This window comes from Gopherus evgoodei, chromosome 6 (genome assembly GCF_007399415.2).
Source record: "Gopherus evgoodei ecotype Sinaloan lineage chromosome 6, rGopEvg1_v1.p, whole genome shotgun sequence".
In the NCBI taxonomy this organism is placed as follows: Eukaryota; Metazoa; Chordata; order Testudines; family Testudinidae; genus Gopherus; species Gopherus evgoodei.
This window is the reverse complement of record NC_044327.1, coordinates 19,202,674-19,217,319: the sequence shown is the minus strand read 5'-3', so window position 1 is coordinate 19,217,319 and position 14,646 is coordinate 19,202,674. Positions and strand designations below refer to the sequence as shown.

The window sequence follows — 14,646 nt, the reverse complement described above, 5'->3', positions numbered from 1 at the left end:
AGCTGCTGTTTGCAGGCTCCCTGGGCCAGGGCCTGGAGTTGGCAGCCCCCAGCTGGGCCACTAGCTGCTGAAGGAGTGGCCCAGCTGGGGACTGCCAACCTGCTGCAAGGAGTGGCTGGACTCCTGGTGGAGGAGTCCCCCAAAAGGGCAGGAAAGCAGATGGTGACATGGCCAGAGGGCCGTATCACAAAGCAGATGCTGAGAGAAACGAGCCGTAACAAGTCTTCAGGCAGAGGCGAGGACGGGAGCACGATGACCACCTGAGGTCACACCTGCTGGGACTGAGCTAATTCCCAAAACACCCAGCAGGAGGCACCAGTGTGGTTAGTTACCCCATGACATTGCTATATACCCTAGCAGAGATCCCTGCAGCAGAAACTCCAGCCAGGGGAAAGAGAGTGGCAGTGGAAAGCAGATGCAACCTGCACTCTGATCTGGGATTGTCAGAGAAGTGGGTGGGATTAGAAACGACCAGTGGCAATGTATTAATTCTAGAGCTGGCAAGAAATGGTTTTTCTGTCATATGAAGATTTTTGAGATTTTAAACATTTTTCTTGTTCTCTATGGAGGAAGAGACCATAACCTTTCAATTTTTTCCACAACCCTCCCTCCCTCAACAAAACACAAGGAGAGAGAGCATGCACATATCCGAGAATTGCCAAAAGCACAATAGATAGGGCACTCAACTGTGAAGCGGGAGACCAGATTCAAGAGTCCTTGCTCTGAACCAGTGAAAACAGGGACTTGACTCTGGGTTTCCCCCCACCCCGTAGAATGCCCTAGCCACAGGGCTACTGAGTTGATCTCTCTCACAATCCTTTGTGTTGGAGCTGTTCCACTTTGTATAAGTAATAGTGACCAGATATCCTGATTCCATAGGGACAGTCCCAATTTTTAGGTCTTTTCCTTACATAGGCTCCTATTACCCCCATCCTGATCCTTCACACTAGTTGTCTGGTCACCCTAATAAGTAATTACATATTAATTGGGCAAACAGGAGACTGATTTGGGATGTGGAGAATCAAGTTCAAGTCACTGCATCTTCCATGTCCCAGCTGAGCGCCCTAACCCAGCAAGCTAGAGAGTCTCCCTCCCTCTCCCTGACCCAATGAATATTTATTTAAACCAAGTGGAATAGCTTCAGCAAGAGAGAGAGAGCCTCAGCCCAGACTATCCTATAACTGAGCGGTTAGGGCACTCACCTGGGAAATGCAGCATCAAGTTTTCATTCTGAAAGAGCTTAAACAAAGACTTAAAGCTGGGTCTCCCACTTCCAAGGTGAGTGCCCCAGCCTGGGTCTCTCTCTTTCAGGATTTGATCTGAAATCCCATCCTGGCTCAGAAGTCCTCCCCAACCAAAGTTTTGTCAAAACTGATTCATTCCCACACAAAGTTTCAGTTTCAGAGAATTGGCATTTTCTGAAACTGAAAAACAAACTTTGTTAAAATCATCTCTAATTCATCACATTCTCCCAGCCTCCCCTCTCAACAGCACTCCTATGAAATTGACTTAAAGCTGGTCTATCTCAGCAGAAAACCAGAGGGAGGGCAGCTGGCATCTCATCCCTTGCCCTCTATGCAGGTGAGTCCACACCAGCTGAAGGGGGCCTCCCTCTCTAACAAATTTAAAAAGCAGTCCATAGTGGAGGTATTGCTACTCACTTCAAAGTGAGCAAGATTGGACCTTCATGGTATTAAATGTACTTTTTCCTGTTTTATTCAGGTAGAGAAGTCAAGGTATAAGGGTTTGTCCACTCAGATCTCTTTGCAGGATTTGGACCTATGTAAGTGATTTTGCTATGAATCATGATGTTTTGTTTTCCTGAACCTCAAAGACATCATCTTTGTTCATTTCGGTTTTCATACATCTTCTGTTTCAGAAATAAATTCACTAATGAATCCTTAGAGTTTAAGCCCACAATGCAAGTTTCAGGTCTCAAAACTCCACCAAGGGTAACTGGGAAAGCTTCTGAAGAATAATTAACAGAATCATCACTCTGCTCCATCAATTCAAGCATTTCCAGATACCTGCTTAAAAATCATCTAGCAACTCATAGAAGCTAAACATTCTCACATGAGCCCCCTGCTTGAGAATTTCTGTCCCTGATTTTAATCCACACTCCATCAGAGACCTCCCTCAATTCTCAAATGCAAAAGCTTGCATGGATTTGAAGATAATCTTTTTATTAGCAAATCTCTTTAACAAACATACTCAGCCAATAAGAAAAGAATGCTAAATACAAGGAAGTGGTGATATATTGAGAATCAAATTAATTAACACCACAAAAACATAATCCCTTAATCACTAAGTCTCCCCTTGAGTTTTACTCACTTATTAAAGTATACTAACTGATTTTAGACCAGATGTCAAATCCATATGCTGAAGAGAAAATACATACAATTAAAAGAGCTTTTCCCTTCAGTTTACATTAAAAATGAAAGCCTTGATCAAATCTGCGAAACATCTGAGAGGACACACACTAATCACAGGGCCTCTCATCACACCTGATTTATTCTGCCTACCTAAACCTAACTTTGCCCCTAACTTTTGCAAAAACATATGCAAAGATCAAAGAAACAAAGTGCCAAGAGATTTTTAGAATCCTGTTTAGTCCCAATAAGATTTTAGACTTTGATTTTCAAAAGTAACCAAATTTTTGGCCCCGTATCTCAGAAGATTGATTTTTTTTTAAGAGGGCAGAAGTGCTCACTTTTTGAAAAAAATCAAGCTTTTTATGTCTCAAGTTGGGCACCCAAAAAACTGAGGCACCCAAATCCACTAGTCGCTTTTGAAAATCTTGGTTATATTGCTTATTACACCATCTTAGGGCAATCCAGTTCTCAATTTCATCTAGTGGTAGGTGAAGTTCTCTAAGGGTTTGGCAGAACTCAGTTGAGTTCAAACATGTATCCTAAATTTAAGATTAACCATTTGTTTTTATCTGAAACTTAAACCCCCATTTTATACTGCCTTTTTTCCTTACTCCCGAATGTGGCTCCCATAGAGTCAGATCTTAAATCCAAAAGGAACCATATCACCACCTAGTCTAACTTCCAATATAAACACAAGTCAGAGAATCTCACCCAGTTTCACTTGCATTACGTTATTAAATTGTACCTTACTTTTTATTTGAATTAGTCTGGTTTTACCTTTTAGCCAGTGCTTCTTATTATACCTTTCTCTGATAGATTAAAGAACTCTTTAGAGTACCTGGTATTTTCTCCCCATGAAAGTACTTGCACACTGTAATCAAATAACCTCTCAATCTTGTTTTTTGATAAACTGAGCAGATTGAGCTCTAAGCGTGCACTGTAAGCCATTTTCTCCAGCCCTCAAATAATTTGTGCACCTTTTCTCTGCAATTTCTCCAATTTGTCAACGTATTTTAAAATCCGGACACCAGAACTGGCTGCAATATTTTAATATCAGTCTCACCAATGGGATATACAGAGTTAAAGTCACCTCCTTACTTCTATTCACTGCCGATCTTTTAATATATCCAAGAACTGCATTGGGTTATTTTTCTAGCCAACATATACTCATGACTACCCTGTCATCATTATTTACCACTCTGTCAATCTTAGTGTCATCTGCAAATTATAAGCACTTATTTCATATTTATTGCCAGACACCTGATGAAAATATCGAATAGCATCAGGCCTAGTACTGATCCCTGCAGAACCTCGCTAGAAACATCCCCTATCAATGAGGACTCCCCATTGACAACTACTTTTTGAGAGAGATCTGTCAGTAAATAGTTCTTAATCCATTTACGATCTGCTCTATTAATATTATATGGTGCCATTTTAAAAAAAATCAAGATATCATGCAGCACTAAGTCAAATGCCTTACGAAAGTCTAAGCCCTAACCTATGCTACCAACTTATGTTGGTATAACTGCATCCCTCAGGTGTGGAAAATGCACAGCCCTGAATGATAGTTATACCAACCAAACTCCCAGTGTCAACAGTGCTATGTTGACTGGCTTCTCCTGTGAACACAGCTACAGCCTCTCAGAGAGGTGGAGTACTTACATCAATAAAAGACACTCTCCTGTCAGCATAGGTGACATCTTCACCGAGTGTCACAGTGCCGTAAGTGTAGACGAGCCATAAGTATATTAAAATCAGCTTATATCAACTAAACCTGTAATTTTCAGCAAAAAATGAAGTGAGGTTTGTTTGATAAAAAGTTATTCTCAATAATTGTGTTTGCTTCCCATTCTTCCTCACTTCCACTGGCAGATACCTCTAGCTCCATCCCTCTTTTGACAGGTTGTGTTGGTCTTCCACTCAGGCCCTTCACCACCACCATTCCAGCTCCCATCACTTTGAAGCATCCATAATGGAATGACATGGATCTCAATTTGCTCTCATATATAATTCAAGTTTATACAGATATATTCTTGGGAAGATGTGCTCAGATTTGTACATGCTGCAAACCAAATGTCTAGGAGAGTTTTGTGGGCCATGTTCCTGTCAATCACACATTTCTGTAACAACTTATTTTCAAAGATGTACTATTAGGAATTTTCAAACCTCAGTGCCTACATTCACCCTTGTGAATATCAGCACAGTTATTTAGGTGCCTAAGTCTGGATTTAGGTGCCAACTTTAGGCACCCAAGTTTAAATATTTTGGTCCACTCATTGTCCCATTTAAAATTTTGCAGTGAAGAACCTGGATGCCGCCAGAGCAAAGAGGAGCTGACAGCACCATGTGACATGGCAACTCTCCCTGAACTACCAGTGAGTGATCCATGGACCACGGTATTGGAATAGCTACACTATGGCTCCCTCATAGCTACCTTTAGTCATGTATATTATTGATCAAATAAGGGCATTTTCTTCCTAAGTAACAATTGCATTAACCCTTCATGCAAAATATGCTTTTTTTTTTTTTATTTAAATCTGCCTCTCTGTTATTCCTTTCATTCCATTTATGAACAAAATCATTGCTACTGTCATGGACAAAGGGAATTTGATAAGAGTTCTCTTCCTATCAGACTCTCATAGAATCTTTGCTGCAGAAATGATGAGCAACTGATTAACAACAGGCACAAGCACTTCCAGTAATATCAAGAGTCTCCTCACTCTCCCCCATAGACATTGCTCAGGAAAAATCTCAAGAGGGGAAATTAAAATCTCACATGTAGCACAGGAAAATTCACTATATACCAAGTAAACATACACTGTTAAAAAAAATCACTTTCCCAGATAAGCCTCTTGAGAGATGATCTATTCATTGTTTGAGTCTTCAGGCAGCAGACTGAGTAGCATAAAAACAACTTCAAGAACCTCTTACGTTTTAAGCAGAATAAGAAATATCTGACTCAGAATTTCATAGCATTAGAGGGGAAAGGGGGAAGAGTCAAAAAGATATTATTTTCCCTATGTGATTTATTAGCTGATTAAATTAAGAACTGTAGGCCTGATGTATTGGGCCTCCATCGCTTTCATTTACTTTACTTGCAGTTTTAGGTGCCCAGTACTTCTGTAAATCTTACCCATGGTCTTTATAAAGTAAGCTATGAGTTTGCAGAATTTTATATGTATGCAGTTTTTAAGGGACTAAACGTGAATCAGATACACACTTGAGCAATCTCGTTAGGCAGGTCTCTAGTGGTGTGTATTTAAATAACTGTAGGATACATAAAGGGGATTTATCATTAAGTCTTCACTTAGGCATAACTTTGAAGTTAGTAGGGATCCTGAGTGAGGACAGCAGGATCAGGCCCTTGGCTGCACTGCAAAACACAATAGAGGGGAAAGTTTGTGTAAACAAAACATTGTTTTACACTCAATATCTAGATAGATACCAGAATTGTAATGGAGAACTGCCGGATTAAGGAGGAATCCTGAAAAGATATGAGAACTTGAAAAACTTTACTCACGTTAGCAGTCTCTTAGATGGCAATGGAGCTGCTCATCTGAGCCAAGTTACTCACCTACTTCAGATTTTCCAGATTCAGGCCACAAAGCTGTGGGCACAATTTTCAAAACTTGGGTGCCTAAATCCATAATTCGTAGATCCGAGCTGTTGCAATATACCATGGGAGTCCCATTAGACGCCAAACTACCATGCATCATGAGGCATGTAGTCCATTCAGGGAGCAAGCCCATTGGAGAGAATATGGGCATGAGAGACCTGGAACTCCAACTCCCATGAAGAAGCCTGGTCTTTCAGGCAGACAGATTAATTTACTGATAAGCATCTCTTTTAGGTTTTCCCAAATGAAAATTCTGCCCCCAAATAAAAAGAAATAAATAAAAATCAATCTTTTCCCACAGAAAAAAAATTCTGTGAAACTTTTCCAACAGGCAAATGTTTATTTGGAATTTTTTAAATCACCCCAAAATTTAGACATCAAAGAACTAGTCTGAGGCACTTAAAGGTTTTAGGTGCCTGAAATGCATAACTGGCACCCAAGCTTGAAAACAGCCTTGTCACGCTAATTTAACTCATCTTGCTACAAAACATAACACTTTGTAATTCTGCTGGGGTGTGGGTGTGTGTGCGCATGTGTTTTTGTAAAACATATTTCTGCTGTTTAACACTTTCAGCCTTTTTATTTTATACTTCTGACACATTATCAGGAAATTAATTGGCATGAGACTAATTCTCATCTCACATTCTTTTGAAGTCAGTGGAATTGAAGCTGTGTAAAAAGGAAGTCACTCTGGTGTAAACAGGGCCGTAGCAACAAAGAACGTGGCCCCCTCTGAACATATGTCCGGGGCCCCTTACAATGCAGAAACGATAAAAAACTAAACAACTAAATTAATAATATTTATCCGCCGACCGCCATTATGAACGCAAATACACATTCTTTGAATGGGTCCAACTAAAATTCGAAACTGACCGACAGACAACGGATGTAGCCAATAGCATGATGATGTATCATAATGACTTCATGGTTTTGTCAGTAAAACCGACATGGATTGTGCAATAGCGTCAATAAATGTCACTTACCTAGTTATACCTTACATTTTTTTTTGCCACTTTTAGGGGCCCCCTTCCTTGCGGGGCCCCTTTCGGTCGGAGGGTACAGAGGGCGCTCGCTACGCCTCTGGGTGTAAATAAGATTAGAATCAGGCCTCTCAGAGCACTGTTCTGCACTCACTTACATTTTCTGCAAAACTGCTGACTTCCATAGAACTGGGTATGGTGTAAATCAGTACAGATTGTTACTGATCAGAAAAGGGATGTTGAATCACAAACATCACCTACTACCAGCTACAAAAGTATTAGCCATATATCCTCGCAATTAATAAATAGGTCTATACTACTGTTGCCAAATCTTTACTTTGCTGTGTTTGTTGTGTGTTATAAATAACAGCAAGAATCTGAACAAGCATAAGCCTACTTAGCTTCAATTTGCCAACAATTTGATTTTTTTCCTAGAAAATATGTTCCTAGAGAAACAATGTGAATACAGCTATTACAGAGCTCATAGAAAAACTGGAAATCATAACTGTGACCGATTCTTTGAAAAGAACTGAACTTTGTAACTTATCACTGGTAGTGACTCAGTATTTTTAGTCTTGAAATTATAAAATTTAGCAGATCTTTCAGAATACCATGTGCACTTTGTTTGGGAGGAAGATAGGGGAACAGCTGTAAACTGCAAACATTATGCTAGATAATATTCTCACCATTGAAAAAGTAATCAGGATAGTGATCTGTGTTGCATTGTTGAGTTGTGCTTTTTCTGATTTATAAGTAAGCTTCTTTCTAAACTTGTTCAAGCTATTGTCATAAGCCAGCAGATGGCACCTACATCAAGCAGCCAAGTCTTGGAGAATCAATGGCTTAGAGGGGCAAGATGCCAGAGGCTTCCAGACTGGTGGGCAGAACGAGGATCAAGGGATGGATCTTGGTAGGAGTGGTGGGTGGGGACTCAGTAGAAAGGAAGGACTGTTACTCTGGATGTGGGTGTGAGAGCGCCTGGAGAACAGGACTGTGGCGGACACTGCTAGACTGGGACTACTGGTGAGCACTTTGGACTGAGGCTTCCATGTGTCCTGAGGGCAGATGAAGGCCAAGTATCTGAGGAGCAGCACCTGCTAGGCCAGAGGTCCAGATTGAGCAGCCACCAAGCATTACACCCCACCAGGCTAGTGCATCTCAGCTCTACGTGCACCTCCGGGGGATTAGAGAGCTCAGGTAAAGGATTTGGAGGATAGTGGTTTTGGGCACCTCTGTAGGTGGGGGACAGAATTGTGCTATCTTCCCCCACACACTCTTTTGCTGTTCCATTTGCTTAAGGCCCCTAGTTCCATTTCGGCCCATTGGTCTGTACCCATTCCCTTGGCTAATATCCTTTGGTATAAATGCTCACAAAACTCCTCAGATGTAATTTGGTTAGCCTGTCAGAAACTGCCAGAACCACATAAGCAAAGTGTGTTTGTTTGGGGCAGAGGGAAGGGAAAAGGCACATGCCACATAAAGAGAAATAACTGAATGATTGCAGACTTAGGATATCTACCAGCACCTGTGTCCAGAGCAGAGAAGATAGGGGTAGGAATGGTACAATATGTTATTACATGTACTTCTAAAGTAATTCTCATGCCATCTAGGTTATTAGCCTGTTTTGTTGGTCTTGTTTGGGCATCCTCTTTCAAAGATTATAATATTGGACATCTTTTAAACATAATTCTCTCATCTACACTACAGCTTTAATTGCAGATTCTCAGTCCTATTTCGTGGATCCCCTTTTTAACACTTTTGATTCCTTCCTTCCATTAGTGGGAGCCCTTTTGACATATTTTCAGAGTTTAAAAAAATCTGAGTTTTGAAAAGGAATTCTATTTCTACAGCCATCTGTCAAAGTTTCTCAGGTTCCCAAGAGCCATCCAGGAGGTAAAAACATTCAGAGGAGAAATGATGTTTGTGGTATCAGAATATATGAAGCAATTAACAGCTTTTGCAGGTGATTAGACACCAATGTGAAACTGGGGCCTCTGACAACTGCAGAAGCTGTTAATTGTGAGCATATTCTAAGGCCATAAACATTATTTGATGTCTTTATATGTGATAGGAAGAAGACAAACTAAGAATTATGTATCCAATGTTATAACAGAAGGGATAATATTAAACTTCCTGGAGCCATCTCCAGGAAGGCAACATATACTCTCTTCACCACAAGACAATCAAAAATATAATCCACTTCTCTCTAATATCACTAACCTCCTGACCACTGGATCAATCAGACAATCACACCTAAAACCAAATGATGATCAAGTCATTAGAGTATTATCAATATGTACAACTATGGGAAGATCAAATCAAAACCAAGAAAAATGGTTCCAGGTGCTAACAATGTGCAGATTGCACAGATAAGGCAGACTCACTAAATGGAGAATCAGCGACCATAAATTAGAGGTTGAAAAGGTAAGACAGAACACAGTGGAAACCCAGAGAGGGAGGAGTAATCTGCTATGATAGGTCTGAGTGTAGACAATGAAAAGGGGTACAGGATAAACTGAGAATATAGATACATATTGGGGTGAGCATATGGACAAGGTGAGGACAAACCTTCAATTTGATGGTGTAAGAGAACAGAAGCAAGTGAAGGGATTCAACATGGGAATGACATGGTGTAATGGGGGGGACCTCACTTCTTGAGAACCTCCAAGTGGCTAGGTGTGGAGCTGCAATCCTTTTATAACCTCTGTTGCCTCCTGCAAGCTGCCATCTGACCTTGACTCTCTGGCCGAGTCACAAAGTCCAACAGAATCCCTTCTGGGATAGGAAAGAATCCAGTAAATGAACCATCCCACTGCCTTGCCTAAGGTCTTCTGCTCTGGCCTCTTTAAATCTAGAAGTTTGTTCAGGTTCTCAAAATAAGCCCTGCCCCCTCATGGGGTTTATGCCACTGCGGCCAAGCTTGCTCACTATTCTAGGTTCCAACCCAAGGATCCTATAACTGACAGCTACACACTGCTCGATTTAAGTTATTTACTCTATCTTCCCTAGTCCTGTTCCTACCTGGCCTGTTTTAGCTTCACCCTTAGCTCAGGGTTGAGGTTCTTAGGCCCTCTCTCTCCCTGCCAACCCTGCATAAGCAAATGCAGCCAGGAGCAAATTCAGATGATCCCTTGAGCTATTGTGGCCAGAGCGGAGCACCCTTGTTGGGACCTGAAGAGCAAGGAAGGAACTGACCTGCTAAGTTCCTGCAGATCCTTTATCTGAGCCTGATGGGCTCTGGTTGGCTGCTTTTGTGAGGCCTCTGCAGGCCTGGAGGACCCACTTTCTCTGTGGCATGGTGTAATAGGACCACATAGCCTCTTGTAGGGAGCTGCAAAGGCCAGATACACCCCATCACACTTGGGGGTACCACAGATTTCCTCCCTCCCTCCCTGGTAGTTTACTCTGGAAGGGGGCAATTCAGGTCAATAGCTGCAGTTTTTAAAAATCATCACTTGTTTCTAGCCACTAACCTCCTACTTGCTACAAACAATTTTTTTTCCATGACAACCGGAAAAGATTCAGGTTGATTTACATGGCTTGGTTTTGTAGTACATTCTTGAGATGCTAAGCACTTTCTATTATCTTGGGCCAGACCACCCTATGTTTATTCTCTCATATATCCCACTGCTTACACCTCAGCTGCACCATTCTCACTGTGACCACGTAGGGCCTTTAACACGTGCTTTTGCTTTTAGGAGGGGGACACCTATTGTATTGGGATGGGGGCATGTTAGGATGGAACAATGACTCCACATCCCACATGTACAGGGGAGACAGCCAGATACCAGCTGTGATTAGGTTGGCATGGGAGGTGGCTTGAGGGTAGGTCAGGGGAAACACGAGGCCATGTACAAGAAGTCTGATGGCACACCCAATGGCCACAGATAACAGTTATGGGACTTGGGCTTGTATACTTCAGTCCAGCCTTTGAGCTAGGGAACTAACCACACAGGGGCTACTTGTTGGCTGAGTGGATTCCATCCCCCTATACCCCAACTATTTTACTTACACACACATACACACACACAGCCCGTTTAATCAGGCTGCTGAGAGAAGTAGGAAATGTGTTTCCCCCAAACTGCAAAACCAGCCTTTTGAGTCCTAGTGCCACTTTATTAAAGAATGAGAAAAATATTAGGGATAACTATTGCCGGTTTCCTTTTCCACACAGAGATGATAGCTTATAACAACACTTTATTTTCTAGACCAGATTAAATAATAAATCATTTAAGACCTTCAGAAGAGTAGCAGAATGTGTGGGTTATTTATTCCTGATAGTGAGTTGATACTGTATCAAAATTAAAGGTACTATCTGGAAGGATTCAAATGTAAAAAATCCCAGGCTTGGTCTACACTGATTATATAGTAGTATAACTGTTTCAGTTAGGGATGTGATTTTTATTTATTTTAAAACCAGAATTAAACACCAGTATGACTTCTTCTGTGGATGCAGCTATACCAGTATAAAAGAAATTGCACCAGTATAGCTTATTCCTTTCCCCCCAGGAAAACTAACTTCAGATTGGCTGGTATGGGTTGTATTATTTGTACTATACTGGCATATAATTGAAGTAATACGACATTTGAATGTAGACCAATATCAGAATGCAACACTATTAAAAAAATAATAATTTCCCAATTGCTTTCTAATTTTTTTTTCTCCTGAACTCCTTGGCAATGACAATTTAGAATACAAGTAAAAACATCCTAAAAGACTATTTGACAAAGAAAAAGTTGCTTTCCATAGCACTTTGTTTCCTTTTTTTTTTTTTAATCTGCCACATTTTTGGCAGGTAATTAGCAGCTCAGGTAACTCAGAGGAAGGCAATTTCCTTGTATTCACACATACCAGTGAGCGGTTGTACTTCCAAGCTAACACATCCTTGACATCTGGATTTTCTTCCACAAGATTTAAAAGATAGACAGGAAGGAAAGGCTCCCAGTTAACAAAAAGCTATATTCAGTTTTGTTTTGAGATGTTTTTCTTTGTAAATGTTTTCCCCCTCCCACAACTGCATGTTTTCAAGAAGGTATCAGTTTCCTGGACAGCTCTTTGTCACTAAACATGAAAAAGAGTGACTCAACATCTGACGTGTCTCTTGTGGCTAGGTGTGGAATTGCAAGGGCTTTCCCTCTCCATAGCCCAGCCAACGAGCCATTCAGGTGTGCCAATGGTCCCTTTTGTCCTGTGATTCAGCCCCCTGGCCAGGTCACTTTGAGTCTCCCCTCTTTCTGGGGGAAGCAGTCTTTAATTCCCAAATCTCTGACCTCCATCATTTCAGTGGCCCACATCCAGGCCCAATAGTCCTTCCAGTCCATTGTGTGTCTTCATGCTTGTCACTTTGGTGAGGCTGTAGCGGTACCCAGTCCCTCTCCCTACCATGGGTTCCAGCCCAGGAACCTGTAAACAAACAGGTAAAATCTGTCTTGTCCAATGTCTTGTTTCTTCCCTCAACTACTTCCCATCATGACCTGGATGAGGGCAGTCTGACCTAGCGGTCAGAGCAAGAGTCGGGCATTGGGTCGGATCAGATACCAGCAGATCAGAGTCTAAGACAGCCCAGATGGCAAACCAGGAATCAGGTAGAGTCAGGTTGCCAGAGATCAGCAGCAGATATTGCAGTCTTGAGCAGGGAGCACCCAGTTGCATGGACAGCTTCCTGTTCCTGTGCTTGGGTTAAATGGAGGCTGGGGACCAATCATGATCCAGGATTGGAGTCCTCTATTGGCATTCAGCTTCCACTCTAGTGGTTGTTAGCAAGTCACTGGGTGGCAGGTTGTGATTACCAATCTCCGAAGAACCCTGTGGACCATGGGTCCTGATACTTCTTACATCAGCCCTCCTTCTCTTCAAGAAGTTTTCAGGGGTTAAGCCCCTGGTTCCAGTTCCCAAAATAACACTGGAAAGAAAACTAAAGCAACAGAGTGGCACCTGACCCTCTGTCCCACAAGCTGTCTATAGTACTGGTCTGCATTCACAGGCAGCATAAGGCAATTTGGTCATTTACTGTGGCCCTCTCTTGGAGCTGAGAATTACAGATCTGTCCACCCTTTCTCCCTCCCACCCAGGGCTTCTCCCTTTTAAGACTGCTCTTCCAATTCTGGTGTGCTTCATCCATTTGGTAGGATGGGCTATAAGAGCCTATTGCTGCTCTTTAACACCTACTTGTCTAATGCAGGGTTCATCTACCCAATACATCGAGGGAAACATGTTATGTCATGGTTTAGTCTGCACAGTACTGTTTACAGCAAAGATATAGGTTATGGTTACCAAATGACTAGAGGATAGCTAATGTGATGCCAGTTTTCAAAAAGGGCTCCAGAAGTGATCCTAGCAATTACAGGATGGTAAGCCTGACTTCAGTACCAGTCAAACTGGTTGAAATTATAGTAAAGAACAAAACTGTTAAGTACACAGATGAACATAAATTGTTGGGGAAGAGAGTCAACATGGTTTTTGTAAAGGGAAATCATGCCTCACCAATCTTCTAGTATTCTTTGAGGGGGTCAACAAGCACGTGGACAAGGGAGATCCAGTGGATCTAGTGTTCTTAGATTTTCAGAAAGCCTTTGACCCAAGGTTCCTCACCAAAGGCTCTTGAGCAAAGTGAGCTGTCATGGGATAAGAGGGAAGGTCCTCTCATGGATTGGTAAGTGGTTAAAAGCTAGGAAACAAAGGGTAGGAGTAAATGTTTTCAGAATGGAGAGAGCTAAATAGTGGTGTCCCCCAGTGGTTTGTACTGGGACCAGTTCTATTCAACATATTCATAAATGATCTGGAAAAAGGAGTAAACAGTGAGGTGCCAATATCTGCAAATGATACAAAACTACTCTAGAAGTTAAGTCCCAGGCAGACTGCGAAGGGCTACAAAATGATCTCACAAAACAGGGTGACTGGGCAACAAAATGGCAGATGAAATTTAATGTTGATAAATGCAAAGGAATGCACACTGGAAAACATAATCCCAACTATACATATAAAATGATGGGGTCTAAATTAGCTAAAACCACTCAAGAAAGATCTTGGAGTCATTGTGGATAGTTCTCTGAAAACATCCACTCAATGTGCAGCGGCAGTCAAAAAAGCAAACAGAATGTTGGGAATCATTAAGAAAGAGATATAAAATATTATATTACCTCCATAAAAATCAATGGTATACCCACATCTTGAATACTGCATGCAGATGTGGTTGTCCCATTTAAAAAAAAAAGGAATTGGAAAAGGTTCAGAAAAGGACAACAAACTTGATTAGGGGTTTGAACAGCTGCCATATGAGGAGAGATTAATAAGGGTGATTCTTTTCAGCTTGGAAAAGAGACGACTAAGGGGGGATATTATAGAGGTCTATACAATCATGACTGGTGTGGAGAAAGTAAATAAGGAAGTGTTATTTACTCCTTCTCATAAACACAAGAACTAGGGATCACCAAATGAAGTTAATAGGCAGCAGGTTTAAAACAAACAGAAGGAAGTATTTTTTCACACAAAGCACAGTCAACTTGCGGAACTCCTAGTCAGAGGATGTTGTGAAGTCAAAGCCAATAACAGGGTTAAAAAAAATAACTAGATAAGATCATGGATGATAGGTCCATCAATGGCTATTAGCTAGGATGGGCAGGAATGGTATCCCTAGCCTGTTTGCTAGAAGCTGGGAATGGATCATTTGATGATTAC

General features: G+C 41.5%; 1 long non-coding RNA gene across 2 annotated transcripts in view; it reads left to right on the top strand.

Moving 5' to 3' along the window:
• The first annotated feature begins 1,713 nt into the window (after positions 1-1,713).
• The window catches only part of LOC115653949, a 31,689-nt gene continuing 18,756 nt past the window's right edge, over positions 1,714-14,646 (top strand). Inside the window, exons 1-2 of one of the 2 annotated variants that reach the window (XR_004001046.1) lie at positions 1,714-1,783; positions 4,672-4,747. This is a non-coding gene — a long non-coding RNA (uncharacterized LOC115653949). Of the gene's footprint in view, positions 1,784-4,671; positions 4,769-14,646 lie in introns of both variants that reach the window. The other variant, XR_004001047.1, reaches the window with a different exon arrangement.